Genomic DNA, 20,233 nt, shown 5'->3' with positions numbered 1-20,233 from the left:
CCCAAACAATAAGTCAGCAACAACCACCAGACATGTGAATGAAGAGGCCCTGGAGATGCCTCTGCCTCCAGCCACCATTTGAAGACTGAAGCTCAGCTGGTAAAGAATCCGCCTGCAATGCAGGAGACCCTGATTTGATCCCTGGGTCAGGAAGATCCACTGGAGAAGGGATAGGCTACCCACTCCAGTATTCTTGGGCTTCCCTTGTGGCTCAGTTGGTAAAGAATCAGCCCACAATGCAGGAGACCTGGGATCGATCCCTGGGTTGGGAAAACCCCTTGGAGAGGGAAAGGCTACCCACTCCAGTATTGTGGCCTGGAGAATTTCATGGACTGTATAGTCCTTGGGGTCACAAAGAGTCCTACATTACTGAGCGACTTTCACTTTCCAGTCCATCCTCAGAACTATGAGAGATGATGATGATTGTTGTGGTCTGATACCACTAAATTTGGCTTATTATCTGATCTAGCAATAGATAACTGGGGCAGCCATGACATTCCCTTGGCAAAACTTAACTTTGTGCTGGGCATCTTTTACTTTGTGCAGCCTGTGCCTTTTTCCTTTCTGACATTTACGATGCAAAATGGTAACTCACGTTGAGTAATGTTTTCAGGGGAAGTCAGCCTGAAAGGGAGTTAGGGATCAAAGGAGACAACAGAGCGGCACCGTTTTTCTTCAACATGTAAAGAAGCGACTTGGAAGCTGCGGAGAATTCAGGTGAACAGAGAACTCAGGGGAAAACCATGATGGAAGGAGAGCTGATTGCTGGGCGAGGGCGTGACTCTAGCAGGCGGTCTCCACCTCCTCACTTCACTTCATCCAGTGTTCTCACTGTTGTCCAAACATTCTTTCTAAATCATGAATCCCACCACTAAGCTATTAAAATTCTTAAATTCCCCCTGATGCACTGGCTTCAGGACAAAAGCCAAGCTCCTGTGCATGGCACACGAGGATCCTCATGAAGCCCAGCCCATACCTGTGCTTGTCTCTGTAGCCTCAGGATCCTTCCCTCCCTCCTCCTACACTCTATGCTTCAGTTATGTTCATTATGACTGCACCCTCCTCGCATATATGTCTGTCCTTGCTCTTCCTTCTCCTTTGAATGCCTTTCTCCTCCTTTTTTCCATAGTCAATTCCTAGTCATCCTTGAAGTTCCGCTTCAGTGTTGTCTTCTTTAATCTGGGTGGCATTACATACACATTCTGTGTATTCTCTGGGCCCCTGTGATTACCTCTGTCCTAGGGCTTCCTGCATGGAAGTGTCCTTGCCTATCTCCTTATCTGGCTGAGAGCTCCTTGAACCTTGGGGATTTGTCTATTAGAACCTCCAGAGTCCATCAGTCCACCAAATGGCTCATGGCAAACACATTTATGCCATGATGAATGTACTAGAGTGAACAGTGAGTGGGGGCACAATAGAGAAGAATCAGCTGTTGTTTCTAGCGACGAGGAGAGTGTTATGATGATATTTAACATTTGAAATTTGACTACTTAAAAGTTCAGAATAAAGTGAAACACACAAGGTCTCAGCTATGAAATTGCTTTGAGGTGGACTCTAGATGGGAATAGGATGGGGAAATCAAATGATTACAAATAAACTTTATCACAGTAAACTGACAGAATACATTCTTTGTACCTACAGGTTATTTTTCTTTTTTCACCTTCCAAGTTATATCACACAGAGCATATCTTTTGCAAGTGAATTAAATTTATTTTGTGTCCTATGCAATTGTGTGTGTATGTGAAAAAAAATAAGGGTAATTTTGCAGAGAGATAGAGCTGGTGCTCTGCTAGAGATGCTTATATGGGCTTATAAGAGCCAGTTGTTAAATTTTCAGGAGTCTTGCAAGTCGGTTATTAAACACAGCTTGAAATTAGCCAGGGTAGAAGTATTTACATCCCAGAAGCTAGCAAGTGCTTCGGGTCATAGCTTTTCTCCCTCTCTACCCAGCTGGCTGTTAAACATTGACTAGTTTATCACTAGATGCAGTTCTGTTTAACTCAGTATTTCTATGCTCAAAGACTGCACAAATTATTATATCTTTTGCAACCTTATGAGAGATGAAAGATGACCTAATGAAACCTATTGTGTGTGTGGGCAGATGACAGAGAGAATGAGACTGTCCTCTTAGCATATGATCAAAACTTGAAACATTCAAGCATAATGGAAATATCACCCTGGTTTGGTGTCACAAATGTTTTCTCTATATAGCGTCAGTTTGTGGGGTTGCGTATATTCTCCTGGGATGACTGAAAGAGAAAGAGCTATGTTTTTCTGAAGTGAAACTTTTGGTACTACAATAATCCAAACAATGTCTTCTCTATCTTTAAAAAAAATTACAATAAAATGCTAAATAATTCAGATGTAAACTTATTCTTGAAAAATGTATACATTCCATAAATATTCAGGCTTTCCTAATAGCTCAGTTGGTAAAGAATCTGCCTGCAATGCAGGAGACCTGGGTTCCATCCCTGGGTTGGGAAGATCCTCAGGAAGAGGGAAAGGCTACCCACTCCAATATTTTGGCCTGGAGAACTCCATGGACTGTATAATCCATGGGGTCACAAAGAGTAGGACACAACTGAGAGACTTTCACATAAATATTCATAAATATCCACGCAAATTCATAAATATTTATGCTACATAAATATTCATCGAGTGCCTACAATGCGTGCTGCTGCTGTTGCTGTTGAGTCACTAAGTCCAGTCTGACTCCTTGTGACCCGGTGGACTGGAGTCCGCCAAGCTCCTCTGTCCATGGAATTTCTCAGGCAAGAATACCGGAGTGGGTTGCCATTTCCTTCTTCAAGGGATCTTCCCCCACCCTGGGATGAAACTCACTCTCCTGCTTGGCAGGCAGATTCTTTACCACTGAGCCACCTGGGAAGCCCCACCTGTGATGTGTACAAGAGGCTACAGTCATAAATAGGATGAACACAGGTCTGTGCTTGTGGAATTCACAGTAAAACTGGGGATACAGTCAACAAATAACTAACTAAATTGTATCACATGTTATGAAGAAATCCAGAGGGAAAAGGAGGAAATAAATGTAAAGCTAATAAAGCTCAAGCTTCAGGATATGGTTGGCATTCCCCATGTATATGTAAAGACCAGTTGGAGAGATAGACTTTAGCATGTTTTAATAAAATAAAAGGAAGCCAATAGACTATTACATGAGAAAGAAACTGGTATAAAATGAGGTCGGAGAGTTAGGTGGGAGCAAAGTCACGGAGGGCCCTTGAGAAGGGGTTAAAGACTTTGGACTTTTTCCTAAGTATAATGGGAGGCTCATAAAGAATTTTAAGCTGAGGAGTGACATGTTTTAAAAGATTGCTGGGAACTGGCATGTGGAGAATGGATGGGGGGGCAAGGCACATAAAACATAATGAAAGATGGTGCTGTTGTGAATTGAGAGAGCAAAAGGTTGCCTAGGGGAATGCTAGTGGGATTATTATTATGAAGCCACTTACAGTGGATGTCCTTTTTAATGACCTGGAAGAAGTGATAAAAATAATTTGATTACTCTTGCAGGCAGTAAGAAGGAATTACCCATAAAAGTGGAAAAAGACATAATTTTTAAAGCTCTAGAAAAACTATAACTAGTTAAGAAACAAACCCTATTAATCCTGAAAATTGGGGTGCACATACATAAAGCATCTAAGAATTCTTTGGATCTTATGGAAAAATGCCTTGTGAACAACAGCACAGCTTGTCCAGTGTTGTTGATTCTGATGGCTCTTTCTTTGGTTGAGCAAAGCAGCTGTTTCTAGCAAGTTCCTACTGCTTTTAAGTTCTATCTCTGCCAGAATGACTCTGATGATCTATAGCAAGAGCCTGCAGGAGGGTAGTCATTCATGTTAAAAATTGGGAACAGCCTCACTCCTGCCATGAAAGAATCAAAAGAATCCCCTATGGTATCCGTAGTCAACAAGAAGCTCTATAAACAAGATGCTATCCAGAGTGTGCACAGGGCAGCATGGATGGATCTAGAGATTGTCGTACTGAGTGAAGTAAGTCAGACAGAGAAGGAGAAACATTGTATGACACCCCTTATATGTGGAATCTAAAAGGAAATAATGCAGATGAATTTATTTACAAAACAAAGAGATTCATGGACTTAGATCGCCAATTTATGGTTGCAGGGAGAGGGGAGCAGAGGAAGGGACAGTTAGGGAGTTGGGGATGGACATGTACACACTGCTCTATTTAAAATGCATCACCAACAAAGACCTACTGTATAGCACAGGGAACTCTGCTCAATGTTATGTGGCAGCCTGGTTGGGAGATATGTTTGGGGGAGAATGGATTGATGTATATGTATGGCTGAGACCCTTTGCTGATTGCTTGAGACTATCACAATATTGTTGTTGATTGGCTATACCCTAATACAAAATAAAAAGTTTTTTTTTTAAAGAGTCTTTACAGAACAGAGAATAAACATAATTATTGAATAACCTAATTGGACTAGAAAGCTTTATATAATATTTACTTCTTCTTATCACAGATGAAGCATGGAAGAGTGATGAAATGCAACAATCCAATGTTCAAGTCCTCAAAATGTGAGTGTTCAGCTTTCATTATGTCCACTGGAGACACATAAAAAAATCTAGCTTGAACTGCTGTGGAAAAAGCATTAAGTTATATCCTTGGAGTATATTCTATTCTGTCCCTCCAAATGAAAGACCATTTACCTTCTGTTATGTAAGTTTAAGTCACACTGACTATAAACTGGCTGCTTCTTGTCTTAATTCCACTTATCAAATCAAACAGAGCAGATGGTCGCCTTAATGCAACCCATTTCATTCAGAGTTACCGACAAATAAACAATACGGTTAGCTTAGCATATAGGGAAATTAATGTGCTGACGACTAGTTATTAGGTTTGCAAACACAGTTTATTAATTTTGATTTTTATGATGATTGCATTTATTACCAGGAGAGTAGAGTAATTGCCAGAGTGAGCAGTGTCCATTTCCACCCTCACCCAAACTAAAAATGTTATTAGTGCTGCTACATTTTCTTTCCCTCAAGTAGAGAGATACATTTAAAAAAATAGGTTATGTCTGAAGATAAATGATATAAAGAATTTGTGATGCTGATGGTGTGTGTGTGGGATATGATGAGATTAGATGCTTGATTGCAAACATGGCTAATACTGCATAATCCCATGGTTTACACATGGACTGAGTTGGGTGAAAGATTTTTCAAATGCTGTAGTGAATTTGCCTCTGAAAAATAGCTTTATTCAGGCTATGTAGATAGATGGAAGGCCATGAAACTACTGAATTGTGTCTCTCGGCGGGTTGGGTTGGCCAGGACCCTCTTGGGGGTCTGGTACTTAATAATGTAACCCAGCGAGAGAGGTGGGGCCCTTGGATTGGTACCGTGGGGGTTACTTTCCAGGTAGTTGTTGCTCAGTTGCTAAGTAGTGTCTGACTCTTTGCGACCCCATGGAGTGCAGCACGCAAGGCTTCCTTGTCTCTCACTGTCTCCCAGCATTGGCTCAAACTCACGTCCATTGAATCGGCAGTGCCATCCAACCATCTCATCCTCTGGTGTACTTTTCAGGTAGTACTCAGTCTAAATTCTTTATAATCCTTGAGTAATGTGTGGGCATGAACGAAGGAGGGACACATGAAGGGAGAGGGACAGAGGAGGCAGGGGAAGAGAGTGCCTAGATAAAAGGCTGCAGAAGCAGACAGCTTTGGAGAGTAAATATTGGAGGAACGTGAAGCCATTTTAAACTCCATAATGTCTAGGTCTCAGTAGGAGCAAATGGAAAGATATATAGGTAAAGCTCTGAAAATAATATCAGAGATAGTAAACCGAAATGTGTGCAAGAGCCAAGCAGATAATGTAAATGTAGACAGAGACCAAGAGGATCCTATAAAGCGTGAAGCAGGCTGCAAGTAAGATATTGGCGTCTTTATTGCCACCAAGCACAACACCCATCAAGTTATGATGCCTTTTAAGATAAAATTTGAGCTAAAAGAAAAGAATGACCCTATATAACACACGGAGGTCAATTTGTGCCCTCTAAGATTCTGTGTTTAGAATTTGGACTTGAGCAATTGTATGCAGTGAGAATTTTCAACAATGACTAGAAAGCCCTGAAATTAGAAATTGTCCTTTCTTAAGGAGGCAAGCAAAATAAAAGAAGGATATTTCTAAATCATGTTATATATTAAAGGCATGTGTGGCTAAGGGGTTCTTTGTTTTGTTGTTTTTCTGTTAGCTCCCAAATGTGAGGGGAGTAGAGTTAATACCGAAAGTTCATTTTATGTTATTTATTCTGTGTGTATGTAGTATACATTTGCCTAAGTTAGCGCTTCAGTACACTTTTCACAGTTCATTTCTCAGCAAGGAATTAGTCATTGTCAACTCAGCCCTTTTCTGCGTAGTGTTACATTTCTAAGTTCAGCCTATTCCCCCATTGTCTCTGATTTGAATTCTTGTGGTTTTGCTCTCATTAGCTTTTTGTTTGTTTTGCCTCCAGTTTCTACTTCCTTTATCTCATCATTTCTAGCCACTTCTTTGTAAAGGGCCTGGTACTGGCCCAGATGGGATTTCCATCAAAGGGACAATGGTGGGAATTGAGTATGAGAAAACAAGACCAGCACAAACTCTCCTGCCAAAGGTGTTCTAGAAATGTGGGAAGTAAATAGGCTCATTGAACTATGAGTCCATTGGGGAATGTGGAGAGTTAAATGTTAGAGGGTCCAAAAATGCCAAAGTGCCAAGGCCAAAGTGCCAAAGATAGGGTTCAAAGTAGGGGAGGAGTGAGGAATTTAGAGTTGGGAAGAGGTAGGTCAGGGAGTGACCGTTTGAGGAATAGACTGGGATGATCTATGATTCATGTCTATTAGTCAATGGCTGTGTGCATGGTGGTTAGAGTGTCAGGCTGGGACTGAGACAGGATATACATTATCCTCTTCACTACTGTTAAAGAGGACTTTCTAAAACATGAATTGCATCATGTAATTACCTTTCTAACAAACACACTTACAACTCTGCTGGGAACCCTACTGCTTGCTGTAAGGCTGTCCAATGTGGAGTTGCAACATGCTGGCGTGTTGCAATCAACTAGATCTGTGCAGTCACATTTAGGTGTGTCTCATATAATTGGTTGCTTATAATGAAGTGCAGGAGTTTGTGAAACATTGTTTTCAACATGAATCATCAGCAGATTGATTCTCCACACTTTGTCAATCTCTCTTGCATCTGAGGCGGTTTCTTGAGTGTTACCAGTAAGTCTGGCAGAATTACCTATAATCTGAGGGCAATCTTAGGTAGGCTGCAGTCTTTTGCAAACAACTACCTTTACTAATCTGCTGGTTGTTGTTGCTTATTTTGTTGTTTAGTTGTTAAGTTGTGTCCAACTCTTTTGTGACCCCATGACTGTAGCCCGCCAGGCTCCTCTGTCCATGGAATTTTTTAGGCAAGAATACTGCAGTGGGTTGCCATTTCCTTCTCCAGGAAATCTTCCTGACCCAAAGATCAAACCCAAGTCTCCTGCACTGGCACGTGGATTCTTTACCACTGAGCCACCTGGGAAGCTAATAGTTAGTATTACCAAAAGGTGATTGTGAATTATTATAGTGCTGGACTTCATCAAACTATGGTATGCCCATAGGAGTGTGTCATGAATCTGTCACGTCTCTTTTGGAGAAAAACACACTGAGATCTGCTAGCAAAATCTAAGCTTGTTCATTTTTGCTGTCCAGTACAGCTTCATTTTTCCCTCCCCTCCACATCACCTCTCCATGCTTTCACTTTCTTTTCCTTTTGCCTGGAGTGGCTAAGCCTGGGCTGTTGTAGTGTCTGACTCTAGAGAGCACCATTTCCGTTGTATTCTTGAGTTATCCTTTGGGAAGTGGTGGAGGGATGGTCACACAAATGAACACTGTTTCTGAAGTTGTATTCAAGAGTATTTTTTATTATACTTCCTTTCTCTCATAGGTCTGTCTATATACATATGTATACATATATATTTCCTTTAAAATGTGTTATTAAAAGCCTCTTCCAAAATTATCATATTAATTATATGTGATCACTTAGGTTTTGAAATAGATACATTTCTACATTTTAGAATAGGAATCTGCATGGATTACAACAAACTGGAAAATTCTTAAAGAGATGGGAATACCAGACCACCTTATCTGCCTCTTGAGAAACCTTTATGCAGGTCAAGCAGCAACAGTTAGAATTGGACATGGAACAACAGAATGGTTTCAAACTGGAAAAGAAGTACATCAAGGCTCTATATTGTCACTCTGCTTATTTAATTTATATGCAGAGTTCATCATGTGAAATGCCAGGCTGGATGAAGCACAAGCTGGAATCAAGATTGCCGGGAGAAATATCAATAACCTCAGATATGCAGATGACACCACTCTTATGGCACAAAGCAAAGAGGAACTAGAAAGCCTCTTGATGAAGGTGGAAGAGGAGAGTGAAAAAGCTGGCTTAAAACTCAACATTCAAAAAACGAAGATCATCGCATCCAGTCCCATCACTTCATGGCAAATAGACAGGAAAACAGTGGAAACAGTGACAGGCTTTATTTTCTTGGGCTCCAAAATCACTGCAGATGGTGACTGCAATGAAATTAAAAGAAGCTTGCTCCTTGGAAGAAAAGCTATGACTGACCTAGACAGCATATTAAAAAGCAGAGATATTACTTTGCCAACAAAGGTTCATCTAGTCAAAGCTATGATTTTTCCAGTAGTCATGTATGGATGTGAGAGTTGGACCATAAAGAAGGCTGAGCACTGAAGAATTGATGATATTGAACTATACTGTTGGAAAAGACTCTTGAGAGTCCCTTGGACTGCAAGGATAGCAAACCAGTCAATCCTAAAGGAAATCAGTCCTGAATATTTATTGGAAGGACTGATGCTGAAGCTGAAACTCCAATACTTTGGCCACGTGATGCAAAGAGCTGACTCATTAGGAAACATCCTGATGCCGGGAAAGATTGAAGGCAGGAGGAGAAGGGGACGACAGAGGATGATATGGTTGGATGGCATTACCAACTCGATGGACATGAGTTTGAGCAAGCTCTGGAAAACGGTGAAGGACAGGGAGGCCTGGTGTGCTACAGTCCATGGTAGCAAAGAGTCGGACACGACTGAGCAACAACAACTTAGCTTTTGAAATAAACAGGTTTCTACATTTTAGAAAAAGAATCTATGTAAATTGAAAATGTAGGTAGTATTACTCTCACCTTTGAGCATTGAAGGTAAATGCTGTAAATTCATCTGAGATCAAATGCCTAATCAGATTATTTCCAGAGAATATCCCAATTCTTTGTGTGTGTGTACTCAGTCTTGGGGTGGTGGCTGACTCTTGTGACCCCATGGACTCTAGCCTGTGAAGCTCCTCTGTCCATGGGATTTCCCCAGGGAAGTGTACTGGAGTGGGTTGCTATTTCCTTTTCCAGGGTATCTTTCAACCCAGGGATCAAACCTGCATCTCTTGCGTCTCCCTAGTTCTAGAGAAATTCTATAGACAATAGGGTATGGTTTGGTTTATTCCATAGTGTCATTGAGTGGGGGAGATTGAAAGGGAGCCATGATAATATGAGTAGGAGAAGGAAATGGCAACCCACTTCAGTATTCTTGTCTGGAAAATCCCATTGACAGAGGAACCTGGCAGGTTGCAATCCATGGGTCGCAAAGAGTCGGACACAACTTAGCGACTAAACCACGTGAAATTGTACAGTACAGATAGATTTTTGGAACCAGGCAGACATGGATTTGAATTCCAGATAAGTGACCTGGGAAATTTTCTAAAGCACTCAGCTTGTCAGTTTTGTCAGTTTGTAAAGTGGGAATCACAGTACCTACTCCACTGTTAAAGACTAAGTAAAATACCATATGCTTAAATCTCCTGTTGTGCTTGATGAATAGAATTTTATTTTTTTAAGGTTTTAAAGTCCTATGAATGTGACTTATGAATAAACCTGCTATGTTTTTGCATATATGACCCCCTCATTAAAACCTAGAATGAAACTTCCTGTTAACATGTTGTGCATGTAAGAGTCTCTCTGCTCCACCACAAAAGGTATATTTTTAAGTAATTACCTGAGTTTAGACTTACTTGAACCAAACAACTGGCAATGATGGACAACTGAGGTTTACCAAAGACTAATTTGAAGAAAAAAATGCATAAGGCTAGCTCAGGTTGAAAACACAACCATTTAAAATGCAGATTCTAAGACCATTGGAAAGAAAGCGGAGGTATTTCTAATGCATCATGTTGAAATGGTGTATGCTATATCGATTTCACTACTGAGTGGATGTTTTGCTTTTTGATAAGTTCTGTGTTTTGAAAGGTTTTGTAATGTGAATTATAGATGATACCAAAGTATTTGCTAAGCTCCAAATAGCATTTCTTTTGTTCCATTTTTATTTTTGCTGGAAATGCATGTTTTGATGATGCTAAAGCTATAAATCTTTCTTGATAGTGCTCTCATTAGTTTTACTAGGTAGTAGCCAGGGCTGGCTTCCTTTTACAGTTTTTGAATGTTAAGCAGCATTGAGAAATGTTAAGGCATTAGATAACTGACTAGTTTTGTTGAAGCTCCTTTGGGACACTGAGAATTAACCAGGCTTCTCACTTTCCTTTTCACACTCCAAAGAGAATATGCTAATTCACTATTAACAGCAAAGGCTTAGTACTCCATTTCTTTTAATTCATGATTCACTTGGGAACTTGTGCACAAGCCCCTGTGTAAACTGATTTTATCCCATCAGGAACTCACACCCGGAGGCATTGCCCTGACATGGTGAGAGTGAGTGAAGAGAAGCTTCCAAACCTCCCAACTTCAGAGCCCTTCATCAAACCTAACACAGAATAAGAATAGTAATGGTAATGATAACTGATAATGACACCTGTCTCAACGCGTTTCATTTGTGGAATCAATGAAAACTATCCCCCATAATGCTTTGCTGTGATGCTTCTGCTCACAAAACATACACATTAATTTGATTCAAAGGAGATGGAGAGTAATGTTGTGTATAGGAAAACGTGAGTCCAGGACTATTCGTTTTTCTAGTAAGGTTCCTGGATACATCTTTCAGGAATAAGTCCTGTGAGATTCTATGACTCAGGAACATGGTGCTCTCCCTGGATGGCAAGGTAGCCTCAAGACGCTTCTGGGACCTACACCCCCTTTTCTCTGGATCCTTGATGTCACTGTTTTTTATTCTCCCCATTCTTTTCTGACCCACTCATGCTCATCTGTTTTTCTCTTTCTTATTTGGCCTTGTGGTTCTTATATTTCTGTTATTATAAAGATCTCAGAGATTTAAAATTTCATGAAAAAAGTCCCACATGGATACATTAAAAAAACATCACAAGGCTCTGAGTTTCTCCCATGTTATCCAAAGCCACACAAATTTGTCATTTTTCTCAGGCAGATGGGAAGCATATGCTCTGTAGGTGGCCACCACTGTTGATCAATTTTGGCCTAGGTATTTCGTGCACGTTTTCTCTTTTAGTCCTAACCACAAGTCCATGGAAAAACTCTAAGGCATTATTTCCATTTATGGATGAGAATACAGAGGCCTATTGCTGTAAAAGTCTTTTTCACTTAAGGATGGTATTTTGATTTTTAACAAAGATGGAAGGAAATAGAAGCAGATAGACAGAATGCCATGTCCAGACAAAACACATTAGGATTGGACACATCATTATAGTTAACTTTCCAACTGTGATAGAAGATGCTTCATTATGCACTAATTTTGCAATCCTTTAAATGCTTCTGAGACACTCCAGGGGCTTTTGTAGTGGTTTTTATGTAATTCGGTCTTCTAACGTTCACTTCCCTTTCTTCCTATATCACCATTTACTTTCTAAAGTATTAAGGTCTCATTTCAGATGTTATTCCTCAGATCTGCCTTCTAAGATGACTCTAGACCTACCCCCAACCATTCTCTATTCCAGTGTCCTGTCTCATTTCCATCATAACTTTGATTGGAATTCAAAATCATATTTTTTAGTCATTTATGTCTCTAACTGAAACAGGAGCTGCTTAGGAGAATATTTGTCTTACTCACCTTTGTCCGTGGAACAGTGCCTGGATGAATTATTGCATATTCTTTAAGATGCAGACTTTTAGGTAAACAGCATGTCATGGTTGCATGCATGCTCAGTCGCTTCAGTCATGTCTGACTCTTTGCAAACCCACCAGGCTTCTCTGTCCATGGGGTTTTCTTGGGAAGAATGGGAGTGGGTTGCATACCTTCCTCCAATGGATCTTCCCTACCAAAGGACTGAATCTGCATCTCCTGTGTCTCCTGCATTGCAGGTGAACTCTTTACCACTGAGCTACCTGGGAAGTCCAAATAGCATGACTCTGATCCTTAAATACTGAGGGATTAACAAGGGTAAGGCCCCAGCAGCCCCAGTCACAGATTGTGGAAGATTCGTAGCAGCATTCTCTTTTGCCAGCTGCTGTGTTGTTCTTACAGCTAAGCCTGCTAAGGTGGGTGTAATTAGCGTTAAGTGTCTGTCTAAACAAGTGCCCAAGTCCCAACATGAAATGATCTTTATCTAAGTCTCTCCAGGCATTGCTGGTTTGTATGACGCCAAAGGAGCCTCGGTCGTTACTCATAACTCCCGGGACATTAAATCAACCTGAACTAATCCTGGGGATTTCTGTCTCAGTGTAGGATATTTGTAGCTTGCTTTAAAAAAGGATCTAATGCCTAGATCCCCATGGATGACTACATATATTGGTCCAGGCACCAGGCACTAGAATAATTGTTTAATACCATTTAATTTCATCTTTAGACACATCTAGAAATAGATACTATCATTATCCTCATTTTTCAGATGAAGATACTATTATTATCCTCACTTTTAGCTTGGAGAGAATAAATGACTTGCTCTGGCTTTACAACTATTAGAAACCAGATGCAAACCCAGGTTGACTCTTCCCACTGTTGATACTAATTATCAAAAATCTGAGGCTCCATTTTGATGTGACCTCTAACCTCTAGCAAAGCTGTGTGTTTATGTGCTAGGAATGAATGCTCAGTCTGAGGATGGGCCTAAACATTAGTGATTTAGAAGTTAAGAAAGAAGTCAAATTTTAAATCACCATATTTAAGTCCTAAAAAAAGGAAAGTCGTATGCAAATCAATTTTTGAAAAGAGTTCATCTTTACTAATGTGAGTTATGTACGTACTTTGGAGACAGATGGAGTTGGGTTCAAAGCTTATCGGCCATTTAGTAGCTTTGTAATCTTCAGTAGTTTTTTCTTTTATCCTTTTAAGATTTAGTGTGGATTCCAATACCTACCTCACAATTTTTTTGCCAAGAGAGGAACTAATTCAGAGCCTGACACATAGGATGAGGTGCAAATCATGATTTTTTTTTTTATAAAGCTGCTTTTATTGAGGTAAAACAGGTATGCACCATTATACCTGTTTAATATATATAATACAGTAATTCAGTATTTGTATACACTACAAAATGATCATCACAATAAGTCTAGTAACCATCGATCATGGTACAATTGATATCCTTCACCCATTTCTGCCAGTTCCCCTCTGATGACTACCAATTTGTTTTCTGTAGCTACAAGTTTTATTTTGTTTGTTCATTGTTTCATTGATTACCCTCCACATATGAGTGAAATCATATTATGTTTATCTTTGAGTTCCTTTTCTATAAGTATTATAATTGGGATTTTTTTTTATTGTGACATTTTGTTTCTCCCTAAATTTGATGTTCTCCCAATATTTCCCTTATAGCTCAGTCAGTAAAGACTGCCTGCAGTGCAGGAGACCCGGGTTCGATCCCTGGGTTGGGAAGATCCCCTGGAGAAGGAAATGGCAACCCACTCCAGTATCCTTGCCTGGAAAATCTCAAGGACAGAGGAGCCTGGTGGGCTGCAGTCTGTGGGGTCGCAAAGAGTCAGGCATGACTGAGCAACTAACACTTACTTACAGTATTTATGTTAAAATTTTATTCCTATTCATTTCTTGCCTCAGATACAATTTAAGATCTTCGTTAATTTCCTAAAGTTTATGTATTACTTCTCTGGAAAATCTGTTAGTCATCATAGTAGCTGATAAGATCCACTTTTTCTCTTCATTGAATCTTTCCACACCTCATCCCCAAGCAAAGATTTTGTTCAATGGCTTACATTTCACTCTGCTAACCTTGAGAGAATGTTCTTATTACCTTAGGAAGTTTGGATTGTTTTTGAATCATTTTTATAGTCATAGTGTAGGAACATTTGCAGTAAGAAATAAAAATACGAACATGCAGTGGCTTAACCACGACCTGTATCAGTAACGGAAACAGGGCCATTCACTTGTTTGGAACATATGAATCTCAGAGTGAATTCAGATTTTTAAAAAAGGCTGACGCTATGAGACCAAGCAAAGCAAGAAGCTACTTTCACTATGAGAGAGACACAGTAAAGGCAATAAAATATGAATTTTGTGTAAAATCTCTCTTGGAGTAAGATCATATTCTTTACACCTGACAGGCTACATCTAATGGAATTATCCTCAATTTTTGTTCTTTTATAAGGAAAAACAAACTATATAGCTTTCATATTTGTCACAGATATTTCAGGATGCAGGTACAAAATTATAATAAACTTGCTTTTCTTTTTCAAGCTTCTATCCCTTGGACTGCAAGGAGATCTGACCAGTCCATCCTAAAGGAAATCAGTCTTGAATATTCATTGGAAGGACTGATACTGAAGTTGAACTCCAATACTTTGGCCACCTGATGAGAAGAACTGACTCATTTGAAAAGACCCTGATGCTGGGAAAGATTGAACGTGGGAGAAGAAGGGGATGACAGAGGATGAGATGGTTGGATGGCATCACTGACTCAATGGACATGAGTTTGAGTAGGCTCCGAGAGTTGGCAATGGACAGGGAGGCCTGGCGTGCTACAGTCCATGCGGTTGCAAAGAGTTGGACATGACTGAGTGACTGAACTGAACGGATCTTTCCCTTGTTCAGGAAACCTTGGGTTCCAGGACATTTGCATACTGCCCAGATTAATTCCAACCTCTCAGGAGTGTGAGAGGCTGCCATGGGTGCTGGAAACCAAGTCCTATAATTCTAACCCCACATCACCTGAAGACACTCAATCAGAAGTCTGCATTCTTATCTTGACTGCTATTATAAGAGGCAAGCCCCTGCATCTGTGCAGGAACAGAACTACTAAAAAAATACTTTGACTCTTTTATTGGTGATGGGTAAGCACTACCATCCCCTTTACAGTTGAGGAAACTGAAACCCAGAGATGTTGAATAAATTACCCAGAGAGGCTGAGTAAATAGGTCACACCTCTTGTTAGCTACAAACTAAATGTACCCAAACTCAGGGTGACCAACTGCCCCAGTTTTCTCAGGCCTTTTCTGGGCTCCAAAATCACTGCAGATGGTGACTGCAGCCATGAAATTAAAAGACGCTTACTCCTTGGAAGGAAAGTTATGACCAATCTAGATAGCATATTCAAAAGCAGAGACATTACTTTGCCAACAAAGTTTCGTCTAGTCAAGGCTATGGTTTTTCCTGTGGTCATGTATGAATGTGAGAGTTGGACTGTGAAGAAGGCTGAGTGCCGAAGAATTGATGCTTTTGAACTGTGGTGTTAGAGAAGACTCTTGAGAGTCCCTTGGACTGCAAGGAGATCCAACCAGTCCATTCTGAAGGACATCAGCCCTGGGATTTCTTTGGAAGGAATGATGCTAAAGCTGAAACTCCAGTACTTTGGCCACCTCACGTGAAGAGTTGACTCATTGGAAAAGACTCTGATGCTGGGAGGGATTGGGGGCAGGAGGAGAAGGGGACGACAGAGGATGAGATGGCTGGATGGCATCACTGACTCGATGGATGTGAGTCTGAGTGAACTCCAGGAGTTGGTGATGGACAGGGAAGCCTGGCATGCTGCGATTCATGGGGTCACAAAGAGTCGGACACGACTGAGTGACTGATCTGATCTGAAGGAGCTTCTGGAATGCAGGACTTTCAGTGCTAAAGCCAAGACAGTCCAAGCAAACCTGGTCATTCTAGATGCCTGACTGTAGAAATCCTATACTGTTTATCTTTCTGCTTTCAATTCTTAAATATTTAGCTCTCCCTAAAATATTTAACTCTCAATATACTCCTGTATCCTCACGCATCACTACCCTACCTTTGCCTACTCGTTGAAAGAGTAAACTGTGCTCACCACTGCATTCACTGTGAAGCTCTCACTACAAATTGCATCCCATTGACCCTCCTTCCTGGGCCACAGGAAATCGAAAGGCAGACAACTTTTGTCTCTGTGGTTTTTCTGGGCATCTAACCCTATTGGATTTCCAGGCAGAAAATTGTTATTCTTCCCGCTTGGTGACAACTGTGTTGAGAAACTCAACAATTGCCCTGACTTCAAAGATGACAAGGTCTGTGAAGAGAAAGGAATCTAAAGATCTCTGGGAATTTAAATTCCTCCATCCAGACACCCTGTCTCATGTTTTAAGGATGATTTCCATTAAGCTCAAATCATGCCAGGGTTGCCTCAGCTGCTTTTGGCAAATGAGAATCCTGCTAGTGAAAGCTCCTGGCACCTACTCTCACTGAAGAAGCTCGTCTTAGCAAGGACTCCTCCCTTAAGGCTCCTCTCTTTAATAGATCCTATTACCTGTAACAACTTTGCTCAGTCACTCAGTCGTGTTCAACTCTTTGTGAACCTGTGGACTGTAGCCCTCCAGGCTCTTCCACCCATGGGATTCTCTGGGCAAGCATACTGGAGTGGGTTGCCATTTCCTCCTCCAGGGGATCTTCCTGACCCAGGGATCAAACCCATGTCTTTTGTGTCTCCTGCTTTGGCAGGCAGATTCTTTACCACTAGTGCCACCTGGGAAGCCGCATAACAGCTTTGGGAGATGGCATTTGGTTCTGGTGCCCGCTTCTTTGTCTGACTGTAACAATCCCCCTAACAGCAACTTTTCTTAGATTTTGCTGGATTCTTTTCTTTTTTAGAAAACATTGTGCTTCCTCTATAGCCAATAAGTGCGTTTGATGCTTAGTAAGTACTAGAGTTCATATTAGATCCTTTGGTGAAAACCATGGCACTCTACCATGCTCTAAGGCAGTGGTTTTCATTGTGAGTCTTTACTCATTAGTGGGTAATAACTCAATGTGGTAGATCAAAACTAGTCATTTGGAGAAAGAAATTTAAAAATACTAGACTGTAATAGAAAAATAAGAATATGTTGTAAATAGTTAGGATTGTGAAAGAAAGTGAAAGTATTAGTCACTCAATCATGTCTGACTCTTTATAGCCCCATAGACTGTAGCCAACAAGGCTCCCCTGTCCATGGAATTCTCCAGGCAAGAATACTGAAGTGAGTAGCTGTTCCCTTCTCCAGGGGATCTTCCCAACCCAGGGATCAAACCTGGGTCTCCTGCACTGCATGCATTCTTTACCATCTGAGCCACCAGGGAAGCAGTATTATTTTTAAAGATTTTTATTTCATTACTTCGCATATATATATTTGTGTATGCCACTCATATGATAGTAAATTTGTGATAAAGCTATATTTCTTACTGACTTATTTAACAATTATTTATAAAACTTCTAGAAAGATTTTTGTAGAAAGATGTCCATCACATTGTTTCTTAGAATAGTAAGACATTGCAAATGGTCCAAATGTTCAACAAGAAGAGATTATAAGCTCCATGCCTGCTGTATCTACAACATCTTCTGCTCTGTCCCTCCAGAGTTTAGCACTGGTGCCCTGTACATAGTATGTGTTCAGTAAATATTTTTGATTGTTATTGTTGCTAAGACATTAAATCCATTATGAAGCATTCACATGATAGAGTTTAATGTGATTATTAAAGCCATATTTCCAATAATTTTGTAAATGTGTGGGAAATGTTCATAATAAAATTTTGAGACCATATGTTATATAAGCAAATATACAGTTGTATGTAGAGCAGTTTAGTCACTAAGTTGTGTCTAACTGCCATGGACTCTAGCCTGCCCGGCTCCTCTGTCCATGGGATTCTTCAGGCAAGAATACTAGAGTGGATAGCCATTCCCTTTCTCCAGGGGATCTTCCTGACTCAGGGATGGAATCTGTGTCTCCTGTATCACAAGCAGATTCTTTACTGCTTAGCCGCCAAGGTGTATGTATGCATATATATAAATGATAAGGAAAAACACCAAAATATTAACTAGGACTATTTCTGGCTTAGTAACATAAACCAGTAGTAGTTACAAATTCTTCATTCTTCTTCTTTTTCATATATAGAATGAATAGCTTCAGAGTAGTTCAGCTTTGGAGAAGGCAATGGCACCCCACTCCAGTACTCCTGCCTGGCAAATCCCAAGGACGGGAGGAGCCTGGTAGCCTGCAGTCCATGGGGTCGTGAAGAGTTGGACATGACTGAGCGACTTCACTTTCACTTTTCACTTTCATGCATTGGAGAAGGAAATGGCAACCTACTCCAGTGTTCTTGCCTGGAGAATCCCAGGGACGGCGGAGCCTGGTGGGCTGCCGTCTATGGGATCGCACAGAGTCGGACACGACTGAAGCGACCTAGCAGCAGCAGCAGCAGCAGCAGTTCAGCTTCAGGCACACCTTGATCATATAGACCAAAAGATGATAGCAGGAAGCCATCCCTCTGCCTCTGTGTGTTTTTCTTCTGTGTTAACATCATCTCAAGGCTAGCTCTCCCCAGAAGGTGGAGAAGATAAGACTGAATAACAGCTTGAGGCTCACGGTCTTCTAGCTTAGCAACTGGAAGTGGATCATCTCTCCTGATAACAGAAGTCTTTAGACTGATTTTTCTTGGCACCAATTAATTGTAAGTGTCCTCACCCAGACTGATCTGATCTGATCTGATCACCCAGAAAAGTGAGGTATTATCTCACCTAACCGGAAACTGTGGTGTTGGAGAAGACTCTTGAGAGTCCCTTGGACTGCAAGGAGATCCAACCAGTCCATTCTAAAGGAGATCAGCCCTGGGTGTTCTTTGGAAGGAATGATGCTAAAGCTGAAATTCCAGTACTTTGGCCACCTCATGTGAAGAGTTGACTCATTGGAAAAGACTCTGATGCTGGGAGGGATTGGGGGCAGGAGGAGAAGGGAACAACAGAGGATGAGATGGCTGGATGGCCTCACCGACTCGATGGACGTGAGTTTGGGTGAACTCCGGGAGATGGTGATGGACAGGGAGGCCTGGCGTGCTGCAATTCATGGGGTTGCAAAGAGTTGGACACGACTGAGCGACTGAATTGAACTGAACTGAACTGAACCCTAAGTGAGGTTGGATGCTGACCAGGCAAAGACAAAAACAAACAACTGCCCCTCCCCAAAAGAACCAAGAACCAAAAAAGAATGCTCACTACATTAGTAACTAAGTTTGTTTCTATGAAATAAATGTAAAATTTAGAATAGTGACACTCACAAAGGCACTTTTTTCTTCCATCTGTGATTTTATTCTCTGACAATCTTCAATTGTTAATGCCATGCCTTCTTTCTATCCCATACTGTACCTCCCTCCTTAACTGCAGAGCCAACATCCCACCACCTGTTTGACATCTTTATCAGAATATCACTCCTTCATCTCAGTCAAAAATAAATCTTTTTTTAAAAAACACACGAATAAACAGATACTCAGAACATTTAAGTGTGTGTTGTATGCGTTTGTGAAAGAGAGAGATGATTTGTGTGAATATTTGGTATTTTTAAAAGTACCTTATTGACATATAGGTGCTCAAATGAAGCAATATCTCCATATCAACTGATTCATTGGTAAAACAAAAAACTAATAAGCTAACATGTGACCCTTTTCTCCCAAATCATTAAAGGCATCATTATAGTTTGATGCTAACAAGCAAATGGAAACAATATGCTTTCCTGCTGGGTGTTCACAAGAAAATCTGTTAACCTATTTCTGGACATCTATTCAAATGAACAGGCTGCTGATTCCATGGAGAGAAAGGTTACTTGGTGTCACCTTGGCTCAAGCCCTGGCATGTGAACCTGCTACAGACCACAGGGTGTCAGGTCCCAGGGATGAGTCAGCTGAGATGGAAATGCCAGTTAGAACAGATGTACAGTCCTGTTTTTATTCATCAACTTAAGGAGCTGTTGGAATTGTCATGGTGTGTATATTTTGGTTGGTGAGTTTTAGGTTTTAAACATGAAAATGTCTTGTTTCCTGTGAATCTTCAAGAGTGTGGTTCTGATCAGGGAAACA

The sequence above is a fragment of the Bos taurus genome, chromosome 14, assembly GCF_002263795.3.
Source record: "Bos taurus isolate L1 Dominette 01449 registration number 42190680 breed Hereford chromosome 14, ARS-UCD2.0, whole genome shotgun sequence".
Lineage (NCBI taxonomy): Eukaryota > Metazoa > Chordata > Mammalia > Artiodactyla > Bovidae > Bos > Bos taurus.
This window is presented reverse-complemented; position numbering follows the sequence as displayed.